This window comes from Cetorhinus maximus, chromosome 11 (genome assembly GCF_964194155.1).
Source record: "Cetorhinus maximus chromosome 11, sCetMax3.hap1.1, whole genome shotgun sequence".
In the NCBI taxonomy this organism is placed as follows: Eukaryota; Metazoa; Chordata; class Chondrichthyes; order Lamniformes; family Cetorhinidae; genus Cetorhinus; species Cetorhinus maximus.
Window position 1 is genome coordinate 85,501,643 of NC_135889.1, and position 13,136 is coordinate 85,514,778.

The window sequence follows — 13,136 nt, forward strand, 5'->3', positions numbered from 1 at the left end:
TACATTTTGATTGGAATTATTCTGTCATCCCGTAGCTTTCTTCAGGTTTCTATTTTAAATTTTCTCTCAAATTACGACCACCATGAGAAAAAGGCAAGAACAGCATCACAGCAGTGGAAGTGCTACATTAGAGTAAAGTGCTGCATTATTAAGTGGCAAAAAATTAACACTGATGAGGAGATCTGATCAGATTCCAGAAAAGCTGCAATATCTAGCTCCCTCTTCAGTAGGACTGAGCAACTTTGTATCACCTCCAAAGTAAAAGCCATGTGTCCGTATGGTAGAGTGTGGTGCTAAGGACAAAGTGAAAAGCTGTCTAAGAATTTTTTTGCATCATATATTCCACAATACACAACATCTGAGACTGACAGTCTTTCTAGGGTAATTAGTGTGTTACAACCAGAGTATAGTTTGGTACAATGTGTACTGCACCATTACTGAATACAATTATTCTATTATCTCTCCCAGAGTCGAGTCAATAAAACCATTAAGTAGTTGCTATCCTGGCCTTGTGAATTTTGAATTGTGTTGCTTCTGATTTTTTTTGATGATTGAAGATGTATTTGATATAAACAGCAGAAAGAAAAGGATGGGCATTTAGTTTTTGGTCCTAAAAGCACCTGTATAACTGTATGTAATAAAGGAATTCCACAATGTTTGTAATCACACAAAAGTGGACATGATACAATTTAAAAATAAATGTGTGCGTTACCTTGAAAGCTTTCATGTTTTTGATACCATTTTATTTGAAAACTATCTATTCAAAATGAAATCTCTCAGAATAATGAAACTGACCATTACAAGAACATATACACTGGTAATGACACACAAGTATATTGGAGCATATTTCTACAGTGGGACAAAGCTGTACATTGGAATACCAGCGACCAAATGCTACCTTTACCCTCAGCTGTGTCATGATAATCCAGACAAGGTTAGTAAAATGGCAGGGGGAAGAGTTAATTCAAACTTTTGAACCTCAAGACTTGTATTCTTAATAAAAATTCACTTTGTAATCATTTATTTTTACAAAGCAAATACTCAGGATCCTCAACCAAGGACACTCCGTTAAACAACAATGTGTGGAAGAGTGAATCTCGAAAAGTGGTAGCTGACCTTCAACTGATCTGCTATCTTGTTCCAAACATTCAGCTGTAAACCTTTAATCTGCAACTGAGAGTTTCTGCTGTCTGTTTAAACACAATTTTAAAAAAATTGTTCCGAGGATGTGCAACACGAGCAAGTCGACTTTTATTACCCATCTCAGTTACCCTGAAAAGGTGGTGAGCTTTCTACTTGAATATTTGTAGTCCTGGTGGCAATGGTGTTAGATAGGAACCCCAGGATATTGACCCAGTGACACTGTAGGAATGGCAATGTATATCCAAGTTTGGATGGTGTGTGCATTTGAGGGGAACATGGAGGTGATTGTGTTCATAAAACATTGCTGCCCTTGTCTCTCTCGGTAGTAATTCGGGGGAGGGTGGTGCCGAGTTGCTGCAGTACATCCTGAAGATAGTTAACACTGCAGCCAGTGTTGGTGGTAGAGGGGGTGGCTACTGAAACCAGTGGAAAGGGCAAGAGAATTGATCTCTCTTGGATGATGTCAAATTTCAAACGTTGTTGCAGTTGCTCCAATCTAGGAAAGTGTGCTGGGGGGAAGGGTGCAGGAGGGGTATTTGATCATATTGAGTTGAATCTTATCGATGATGGATTAGATGGTGAGCTGCTCAACACAAAGACCCAACTGCTGCTCCAAGCCATACTGTTGATATTGTTGGTCCAGTTCAGTTCTGGTCAATAGTGATCGCCACCATGTAGATGATGGTAATTTCGAAGGTCAAGGGGAGATAACTGAGCTCTCTCTTTTAGGGAAGTCATTACCTGGCACTTGCATGCAAATACTACCTGTTACTTTCCAGCCCAAACCTGGATATTATCCAATTCCTGCTGTGGGCTGGCATGGGCTGCTTTATTATTGGAAGAGTTGCAAATGGAAATTAGCGCTGTGGAAGCAAAAGTAAACAGCCTTGTTTGTGAACTTTTGAAGTAGCAGCTGAAGATGGTTGGGCTAAGGGCCCTTCCCCAAGGAACTCTTTCAGTGATAGTGGTTGTGATGTCTGGTGGATGACCACCACAATCTGTGTGTCGGGCAGCACTCCAACCAATGGAGGATTTTTCCTTTGACTCCGTTGACATCAGTCTTGCTAGGGCTGCTCGTGCTGTACTGGGTCAAATGTTGCTTTAATAATGAAAGAAAATACTCTCACCAATTAGCATCTCAATCTTGATTAACAGCATGATGAAGCTTAGAACAGAATTGTTCTGGCAGTGAGCAGGTTATGCGGGTGGGGGGACATGCTGGAAGATGTTATTCTATTTTATCCATCAATTAGATGATTGGAGGAGGTAGATAGAGAGTAATTGACTGGGTTAGATTTACCCTATATTTCTATGGATAGAATCAACCTGGGCAATCCTCCCCATCATCAGGTTGATGTCATTGTCATAGCTATGCTCGACTTGCATTGCAAGCAGAACAGCTAGCCCTGGTGCACAGGTTTTGAAGCAGTACAACCAGAATACTATGGCTCCATGGCCTTTTGCTGCATCCAGTGCACTCAGCTGCTGCTTAATGCTTTATGACATGCACAGGCTGATAACTACTGTCTAACCAATGATGTTGATGTCTTTTGGAGGAGGCCAATTTGGTTGAAGACACTTGCAAACACTTTAGCCTTGCTTCTTGTACTCATGTTCTGGGCTCCACCCATGGTTGAGAATGGGGATATTCATGAAGCTTCCCCCATCCAGAACAATGATCTGAAAATAAATAAAGATTGCTTTTTCTATTACCAAATATTTTTTGCACATGTTGCGCTCTCTCCATCCAATGAATTGTAGGTTCTAGCACCTAAAACTACTTTCCCTTCTTAAAGGGCCAATAAAAAAACACTTGCAATGTTATGAAAAAGATGAAGCAATTTCACACTTACAACTTCCCTGATCTGTGGTATATTATTAGAGACATCGCTTTTTTTACTTTCTAGGAAACAGCTCAAGAGTATAGTGGAAAAAATTGGTGCACATTTTTGCTTTTATATAAACAGCAAAGCAATACTGAGTTTTCTCTAATATTACACAGTAACAAAGATAGGATCAGAAAAGACTTCCCAGTCCAATTGGCAGGTCTCAAAATTAGTAGGCTATTAATATTTGGTGGAATGGACAACTGAAATTTTCCTGTAATTTTTTCCACACTAGCTGCCTCCACTCTCAGGAAAGTTCTGTTCTATATGTTCAATATGCTCTGCAGAAAATAAATCAAATCTAAACTCCATGTGAATCTTCCCTTTTTTAAGCTATAACCTAAGCTTTAGCCATGTCAACCTGGTTCCAGAGTTCACAGCACGATTGAGGTTCAATTCACCTATTCCCTGAATAATCATGAATAATATACACCTGGAGCCTTCTCATCTCCAGAGTAAGCACTCCCAGGCTTTTCAATCTCTCCACAGAGTTCAATCATCCTATCACAAATTGTATCCAGACAGGATATCTTTCCTGTAACATAGTGATCAAAATTGCACATACCAGACAGATTCAACACCACCTCCTGGGATGTATGTTCTAGTCCTCCATGCAATCTGGCTAGTCTTCCTTACTGCTGCCAACTCTCTTGATTTCAGTGAGCTATTCACCAGTATGTCCAAGATCCCTCTCCTGGGTTATGTCCTGTAGCTGCAGTCCTGTCAAGTCATTTAGTTTATGTTTCTTTTCCAAAGTTTCATTGATTCATAAAATGACATTTATCACTTTTCCAACCCTCAAGATCCATTAGTGCTTTGTTTGCCCTTCTCTTATTTGAAATCCGCCCCCAAATGTTATACTTTATTGGCTATCACTGGTTGCTATGGAAGATAAAGTTAATCACATAATATGGGAACAAGAAGCACAGGTAGAGTTGACAGTTTCCTTTCCTTGAAGGGCATTAGTATTTGTATGAAAAATGGTAGCTAGAAGACAATTTTCTCGTGCTAGCCCAGAAACTATTAGATTTTTAAAATAATTCTTCCTGGGTTATGGACATTGCTGACAAGACCAGCATTTATTGCCCATCCCTAATTGAGAGGGTTGTGGTAAGCTGCCTTCTTGAACCACTCCAGTCATTGTAGTGTAGGTACACCCACAGTGCTGTTAGAGAGCAAGGTCCTGGATTTTGACCCAGCAACAGTGAAATTAACATAAATAGAAGTCAGGGCGATGTGTGACTTGGAGGGGAGCCTGAAGGTGATGGAGTGCATCTTTTAGATCTTGCAATGAATGTCTAAGATGGGCAATGCAGTTTGTCCAAGACTTCCTACATATTGGTACAGACTGCTTCGTTATCTGAGGAATTGTGAATGGACTTGAACATTGTGCAATCATTAGCGAACATTCCCACCTCTGACCTAATGATGGAATGAAGGTCACTGATGAAGCAGCTGAAGATGGTTGCACCCACGACACCACCCCGAGGAATTCCTGCAGCAATGCCCTGGGGCTGAGATAACTCGCCTCCAATCATCATTTATTTGTGCTAGGCATGACTCCAGCCAGCGGAGAATTTTCTCTGATTCTCACTGACTTCAATTTTGCTAGTTTTTCTTGAGTCACACTCGGTCAGATGCTGCCTTGAATTCAAGGGCAGTCATTGTCAACTCACCTCTGGAATTCAGCTCTTTTGTCCATGTTTTGTCCAATGAGGTCTGGAGTTGTTTGGCCCTCATGGATCCCTAACTGAGCATCAGTGATCAGGTAATTGCTAAATGTTGCTTTATAGCAATATTGATGACACCTTCCATCACTTTGCTGATGACTGGGATTAAACTGATGGGCGTGAAAATTGGCAGGATTGGATTGGTACACTCCTCAATGAACCAGGGTTGGTCCCTTGGTTTGATAGTAATGGTACAGTAAGAGATATATCAAGCCATGAGGTTACAGATTGTGGGGATGTTCATTTCTGCTGTTGCCGATGGCCCACAGCACTTCATGGAATCTATCCCATTTAGCATGGTGGTTATGCCATACAACATGATGGCGGATGGCCTCAGTTTGAAGATGAGGCTTGGTATCCACAAGACCTGTGCGGTCGACACTCCTACCAATCTTGTCCTCAGCATATACTCCAGCCCTTGTTTATGACAAAGACCTTATATTTCTTGTTATCTTCTGCCCTAAAGGATAAAATTGTACAACCAACTTTGCATCAGTGGGAATACGATGCACTATAATTGATCATGAACTATGAATCGCTTGAAATATGTCCGCTTATCTTACATCAGCACAACCATAGTTTTGGGCAGAATAGTTTTAAATGGTTTTATTTAAAAACTCTTCATGCAACTAAGGGAATGCACTTAATTTCATATTTTACTTCTAATTTAAATATTATATAAGTAATGTCTGCTGTGAAGTTACTGTTTTTTCACATGGTACAAGTTATTGATGTTGTTGTGCTCAAGTTGGGCACAGGGCAATGTTTGGGAATCAAGGTGGTTTGGAAATGGCTCCTAATGTTTGGCTGGGACAGAGATAGAAGCTCCTGTCTCAGTGGATTAGTGCTGCAACAGGTTTGGGCCGACACCTTAGTACAGCTTGGGAAAGGGGAGCTTTTAATTTGCAGTTCCTTTTTTCTTTAGGTTGGCTCATTTTTCTCTTTTTGGGGATGCAGAGGAAGTTAAGTTTTAGGTATTCTTCAGGTCTTCAAATATAAATAATTTAGAAATGCAAGAGTTTAGATTTATGCTGCAAGATTAGCAGTTGAACACACACTCAAGTGCCTTTGTCAATTTGAACATTTTTTGCTGGCCTCCTTTCTTCCCCCTTACAGTACCAACTTGCACAAAACTGTGCTGCACACATCCTGTTCCACATTAAATCTTGCTCAGCAATCATCTCTTTCCTTAAGGGCCTATATTAACTACAGGTCTCCATCAGGATATTAAACTTAAAATTCTTAGAAGGCTTCAAAACTATCCATAGTTTCACCCCACTGAATCTTTGCAACCTCATCAAGCCCCTTTGTTCCTTTGACTCTGACCTTCCACCAACTCATTAAAAAGCTCAAAGTTCAACTCTTCATTTCTCACTATCCATTTCCATATCTGTGAAATGCATTGGAATATTCCAACACAGATTTTTGATCTACAAGGTAGTTAAGTGTAAGGGAGGGTGGGGGGTCGGGGTGGGGGGCGCAGGCAAGAAAGTGGAGTTAAGGCCACAATCAGATCAGCCATGATCTACTGAATGGCAGAGCAGGCCCAAGGGGCCAAATGGCCTACCTGCTCCTATTTCTTATGTTCTTATTCTGTATGTTAATAGTGTTACACAAGTGCAAACTGTCATTGTTGTTAATGTGTTCACATTAAAATCCTTAGTCTATTATGTTAACAGAGACAGTGATCTGTTAATGCATAATTGAAATTAAATTACAAAATAATGTAATAGGAACTTATTAAACATTGATAAGCCAATCCTTGTTCAGTACAAGGTCACATCTTAGAAAGTATTTATTTTATGAAATTGCAATTCTTAACATCAACTATCCTTTCTAAATAGTTTTAAACCTACAGCAGGATTTTCAATGAGATCGATAATGCCACTGTTATGGAGGATTTTCTGTAAACCAGATGTCGCTAATATAGAGGACATAGTGCCTTTTCTAAATGCCTCAACAACACCCTGACTCGGATTTAATTCTTGTGTTTACCACATTGCCTGAAATTGGTTATGAAGCTGCTAAGGAGGAGAGGGAATGAAAAGTGAATGTCTTCTTTCTAGTCATTATCTAATAGAAGCATGTGTGCAAATGTTATTGACTTAACTCAGAATTTTGAAAAATGAGAATGAATTATGAAGAAATATTTCAACTGGTTGATTATATTGAAGGTAAAGACATAAATCTGGGATTAATACTCAAGAACACATGAGAACACAAGAAACAGGTGCAGGAGTAGACCTTACGGCCCATCGAGCCTGCTCTGCATTCAATACGATCATGGCTGATCTTGGGCTTCAATTCCATTTTCCTGCCCGCTCCCCCTATCCCTTAATTCCCTGACAGACCAAAAATCTGCCTATCCCAGCCTTAAAGGTATTCAACGATGGAGCATCTACAATCCTCTGGAGTAGAGCATTCCAAAGATTCACAACCCTTTGCGTGAAGTAATTTCCTCTCATCTCAGTCCTAAATTATCGACCCCTTATCCTGAGACTGTGCCCACCATCATGTTTTAGATTCCCCAACAGGCAGAAACAATCAAGCAAGTTTCAATGAGATTCTCTCTCACTCTTCTAAACTCCAGAGAATTTAAGCCCAATTTACTCAGCCTCTTATCATAGGTCAACCCCCTCATCCCAAGGACGAATTTAGTAAACCTTTGCTGTACCCTACATCCTTTCGTACATGTGGAGACCAAAACTGCACACAGTATTCCAGGTGCAGTCTCACCAAAACCCTGTACAACTGTACCAAGACTTCTTTATTCTTGTACTCCTTGTAATAAAGGCCAACATGCCATTTGCCTTCCTAATTGCTTACTGCACTTGCATGCTAATTTTCTGCATTCCTTGTACAAGCACATCCAAGTCTTTGAACAGCAAAACTTACAAGTTTCTCAACTTTTGAAAAATATTCTGCTTTTTTATTATGACCAAAATGAATAACTTCACAATTCCCAGTACATTACTCCATCTTATTGCGCACTCGCCTAACCTGTTGTAATCTCTTTGCAGCCTCTGTGTCCTCCCCACAGCTTACCTTTCCACCTTCTAGTTTGGTATCCTCAGCAATCTTATATGAAGAGACAGATTAATATAGATTGTAAATAGCTGAGACCCCAGCGCTGATCCTTGCAGCACTTCACTATTCAGTCTGCAATCTTGAAAAACCTTGTTTATGCCCACTCCCTGTTTTCTATCCGCTAACCAACCCTTTATCCATGCTAATATATTACCCCCAACTCCATGAGCCCTAACTTGCCTATTAACCTTTTGTACGGCACCTTATTGAATGCCTTTTGGAAATGCAGGTATACTACTTCTACTGGTTCCCCTTTATCTACTTTCCTAGTTAAATGCTCAAAGTCTAATAAATTTGTCAAACAGTAAAACCATGTTGACTTGCTCTAATCATACTGTGTTTTTCTGAATTCATTATTACAACTTCCTGAATAGATTCTAGCATTTTCCCAACAACTACTGTTAGGCTATCTGGCCTGTAGTTCTCGATTTACAATGTGGCAATACACTTTACCAAGTGACTTTCTTTGTAATCACCAGCCCCACAAATGTTTGACATATCTGCGCTGATCTGATTCTGGCCGCTTGAACATCCCCAGTTTTAATTGCTCCCTCATTTCTGGATGTGCCTTTAACTGCCTAGATACTGGACGTCCCTCCCTAAACTTTTCCACCTCTCTCTCTCTCTCTTCCTTTGAGATGCTCCTTAAACTTGGTCAAAGTGGTAGATTTTATGTCTTTCTGCCTTGGTATCACCTTATGTGGCTTGGTGACTAATTTTGTTTTACAATGCTTCGAGAAGCGCCTTAGAATATTTTATTAGCTTAGAGGCACTTTATAAATACAAGTTGCTGACTAGTAATTAGATAAGCATATTAAAAAAGGACAAGAAAGTGAACAGATTGGACTAAAATAAACACCTCTGATATGGAGGTAGCACAGGTATGTTGTGAAGAATGCCTTATTCTTTACTAAAACAACTACAGTCTGTGGCCAGGAATTTTACCAGATCTGCTCCCATTTCTTCAGAGAAATTTACTGGAATTCCAGTTTACTGGAAAACAGGGCTTTAGTCGCTCTTTTAGCAGAAAATAGGGGATGCAAGGAAGATCCCAGCTTATTGCTATCCAATCCTGACAGGTGATTTTAATAATGTTCCAAAATATTTAACAGTTACATTTTTGAGCAAAAAAAAAGCGACATAGGACAGACTCAAGGATTTAGTGACAGCTGTAACTGTAACAGTTCCATGAAAGCTCCCTCTCATTTATACTACCTGGTTCAAACTGAATTTCTCTCAGGAGACACCCAGAAGGCTGCTTGCACATGCAGATTATAGACGTGCACAGAACCCCACTCCTAAAGGTTACAAATTCAATGCTTTCAGATCATGGATAGAAGTAGCCACTGAACTCCCTGTAATTTTAAAACATGCTCCAGAGGTCCAACAGGTCCATAGGCATTTCTTTTTATAAAAGCAGGCTACACACTGCACTGAAGTTAGACTTAATGTGGTATCAAACCAAGAAGTGCAAGACTCTCTCCTCCAGCATATTCTAACACTGCAATCATTGCTGAAAAGTAGAAACGACATAACGATGCCAAATTTGCAATATAAATGCATCCTGACAGGATGAAGCCAAATGGCCAATGAACTAAAAAATTCAACTTTGAAAATTTACACTTCCACCAGAGTACACAGAACCAACGAGAGTTCCAATTCCCCAGCCCCAAAAAACTTTTGGTGTGCTCTTATTCTCAAGCCAGAAAGAAAACAACCTAGAACTAAATTATTAATACTATTCCAACTCTTCAGAAAACACGTTTGCCCAGTGAGAGAATTCATTCACCATAGCCACCCGCAAGCAAATTCCCCTTGGTGAACACTAGATCTGTACTTGGCTGAAAATCTCCCAGGCAAGTTAGTAACATTTACTACAAACAGAGCAGTACCCAACTGATAATTGTGCCATTAACTGGCCTGGCTGAGGAACTAGTATTCCCAAAAATGAAGCTTTTTAAAGTCTTTCCAATAACTGGAGCCATGAGCCAAAGAAACTATTAAATCCACTTAAAAGTAAACTATAATAGTGGATTACAGAAAACGACAATTAAAGTATGCCCCGAAAACTTGTTTACTTTTTAAATATCAGAGATTTACTGTGAAATACAAGGCACGAATCACACCTCGGTATATCTGGTTTACCTTTATTTCAGTGCCACATTAATTTCAGAGCCATTGGAGTTAAAATACAAATTTAACTCAGTTGTTTAAAATTCCTCTTTCCACTATTTGAAAATGGCCTTTGTGGTAATCTGGGGTGCAATACACCTTTAACAGAATGTGAGCAGATTGACCATGTGACTGTATTACTCATTGTAGCGCGGGCTACAATGTTAATGAGTAGTTTAGAGTAGGGTCTGGTTGGAGAAGCACGCATTGTGTTAGTACTTTGTTACCTGTGTAAGTAAACAGCATGTTGTGGTAAAATGAGATACCCTGTCCCTTTAAGAGAATGGAAGTGTACTGATCGTGTAACAGCACTGATGAATCACTGTACAGCGTGGGCAACTGGGAATTGTAAGTCAGGTCCTGGAGGTTTCTGAGTGAGCAGGTATAACTTGGTACTCTGCCCTATGCCTCATTAAACTATCACTGTTTATTCTTACGTCAGTCTCTCCCCGTTATTGATTGCAAGCAGCAGTTGATGAGAAAATAGGAAGGCGTGCGGTTAGAGTTCAGTTGGCCAACAAACTCATTTACCCAAGACATTAAAGTGGTGACGAAGATAAAGAACAAGAGAGAATACATTTCAAGACAGGTGATCAAAGCATTGGAAAGAGCATCTGCACTTAACTTATAAAATAGGTGACAGCCAGCAATCGGAGTAGAGAGCAGTGCTGCAGTTTAAAATTTTAAAAACCCTGCAGAATGCGTTGGTGCTGCTGGAGGGAGAGGTCGAGTGTGTTCATATGGCGGTGAACCCCTAGTTCACCTTCATTGTTTTCCATTTCTCTCCTGGTGTTTGACAAGGTGTTTAATAAATCCCGCTTTCACAGCCATATTTCCTTCCTCAGTGACTGTCTCCGTCTCCGACTTACCCCACGTGGATTTCAACTGAAGTTCCATCCCTCATGTTTCGAACCCACCCAGGATTACAGGTATCTCGGGGACATACAACGCTCCTCGGACTGCTGTTCTCGTCGCATCCTGAGAACCACACTCAGTGCCATGCGCCGCCATATGAACACACTCGACCTCTCCCTCCAGCAGCATTGACGCACCCTATTTCTAAGCTGCCCGTGCCCCCAGTTTCATTTTATTCTTCGTCTCATCCGACACCACAACAAGAAACTTTGTCCCTTTCTTTCAGGTGCAAAGGAACGCAAGCTCCAAAAACTCATCGACACCAACACCCATTCAGGACCCTCCACCCCTGCCTGTCCCTCTGTCCCCATCCCGTCTTCCAATCCCAGCCCCGGCCGTGTATTCACCATACCCCCTGACCTTACCCTCTCCGACGCTGAACGTTCAGTGCTCAGCAAAGGACTTAGTTTCATACCCTTACGTCCTCATCTCAATGAATTTTGGGCTCGGCACGATGCTGAACTCTTCTTCCACCGCCTTCGTCTCCGTGCTCACTTCTTTAGGCAGGAGTCCTCTCCCCATTCAACAGATCCTTTTACCCACCTCCAATATTCTCCCTCCACCTGGACCCCCCCTCTGAATTCCTACCTTCTCTTGATCTTTTCATTGAGAACTGTTGGCATGACATTAGTCGTCTCAATTTCTCTGCTCCTCTCACCCACTCTAACCTGTCTCTCTCTGAACTTGCTGCACTCCATTCTCTGAGGTCCAACCCTGACATTGTCATCAAACCCGCTGACAAGGGTGGTGCTGTTGTTGTCTGGCGCACTGACCTCTACCTCGCGGAGGCTGAGCGTCAACTCGCAGACACTTCCTCCTACCTCCCCCTGGACCATGACCCCACCACTGAACATTAAGCCATTGTTTCCAGGACTGTTACTGACCTCATCTCCTCTGCAGATCTTCCTTCCACAGCTTCCAACCTGATAGTCTCCCAACCTAGGACGGCCCGCTTCTACCTCCAACCCAAAATCCACAAACAGGACTGTCCCAGCAGACCGATCGTGTCAGCCTGTTCCTGCCCCACGGAACTCATTTCTTGCTATCTTGACTCCATTCTCTCTCCCCTTGTCCAGTCCCTTCCCACCTACATCCGTGATTCCTCTGACACCCTACATCATATCAACAATTTCCAGTTCCCTGGCCCCAACCACCTCCTCTTCACCATGGACGTCCAATCCCTCTACACCTCCATCCCCCACCGGGATGGTCTGATGGCTCTCCGCTTCTTCCTCGAACAGAGGCCTGCACAAAACCCATCCACCACTACTCTCCTTACTCTCCTCTGTCTGGCTGAACTTGTTCTCACACTGAACAATTTCTCCTTAAACTCCTCTCACTTCCTCCAAATAAAAGGTGTGGCTATGGGTACCCGCATGGGCCCCAGCTATGCCTGTCTCTTTATGGGGTATGTGGAACATTCCTTGTTCCAGTCCTACTCCGGCCTCCTCCCACAACTCTTTCTCCGGTGCATCGAAGATTACTTCGGTGCTGCTTCATGCTCTCGTCTGGAGCTGGAAAAATTTATTAATTTTGCTTCCAATTTCCACCCCTCCATCATTTTCACATGGTCCATCTCTGACACTTCCCTTCCCTTCCTTGACCTCTCTGTCTCAATTTCTGGTGATAGACTGTCCACCAATATCCATTGCAAGCCTACCGACTCCAACAGCTACCTCGACTACAGCTCCTCACACCCCTCTTCCTGTAAGGACTCCATCCCATTTTCTCAGTTCTTTTGCCTCCAATGCATCTGTTCTGATGATGCCACTTTCAAAAACAGTTCCTCTGACATGTCTTCCTTCTTCCTTAACCGAGGTTTTCCACCCACGGTGGTTGACAGGGCCCTCAACCGTGTCCGGCCCATCTCCGGCGCATCCACCCTCACAGCTTCCTCTCCCTCCCAGAAACATGATAGGGTCCCCCTTGTCCTCACTTATCACCCCACCAACCTCCGCATTCAAAGGATCATCCTCCGCCATTTCCGCCAACTCCAGCCTGATGCCACCACCAAACACATCTTCCCTTCACCCCCCCGGCGGCATTCCGCAGGGATCGTTCCCTCCGGGACACCCTGGTCCACTCTTCCATCACCCCCTACACCTCAAACCCCTCCCATGGTACCTTCACATGCAACCCCTGCCCCATTATTTCCCCTCTCCTCACCGTCCAAGGGCCCAAACACTCCTTTCAATTGAAGCAG

General features: G+C 42.2%; 1 protein-coding gene across 8 annotated transcripts in view; it reads right to left on the reverse strand.

The window, feature by feature from the left end:
- Positions 1 to 13,136, reverse strand: part of steap3 (STEAP family member 3, metalloreductase) — a 44,366-nt gene that overhangs the window by 22,072 nt on the left and 9,158 nt on the right. For 2 of the 8 annotated variants that reach the window (XM_078552377.1, XM_078552380.1), the window contains exon 2: positions 3,595 to 3,749. The exons of 3 other annotated variants lie outside the window; for them this stretch is intronic. The gene's annotated coding sequence lies outside the window, so the exon portion shown is untranslated. Of the gene's footprint in view, positions 1 to 1,116; positions 1,191 to 2,443; positions 2,824 to 3,594; positions 3,750 to 13,136 lie in introns of all 8 variants that reach the window. 3 more of the 8 variants (XM_078552378.1, XM_078552382.1, XM_078552379.1) reach the window with 3 other exon arrangements.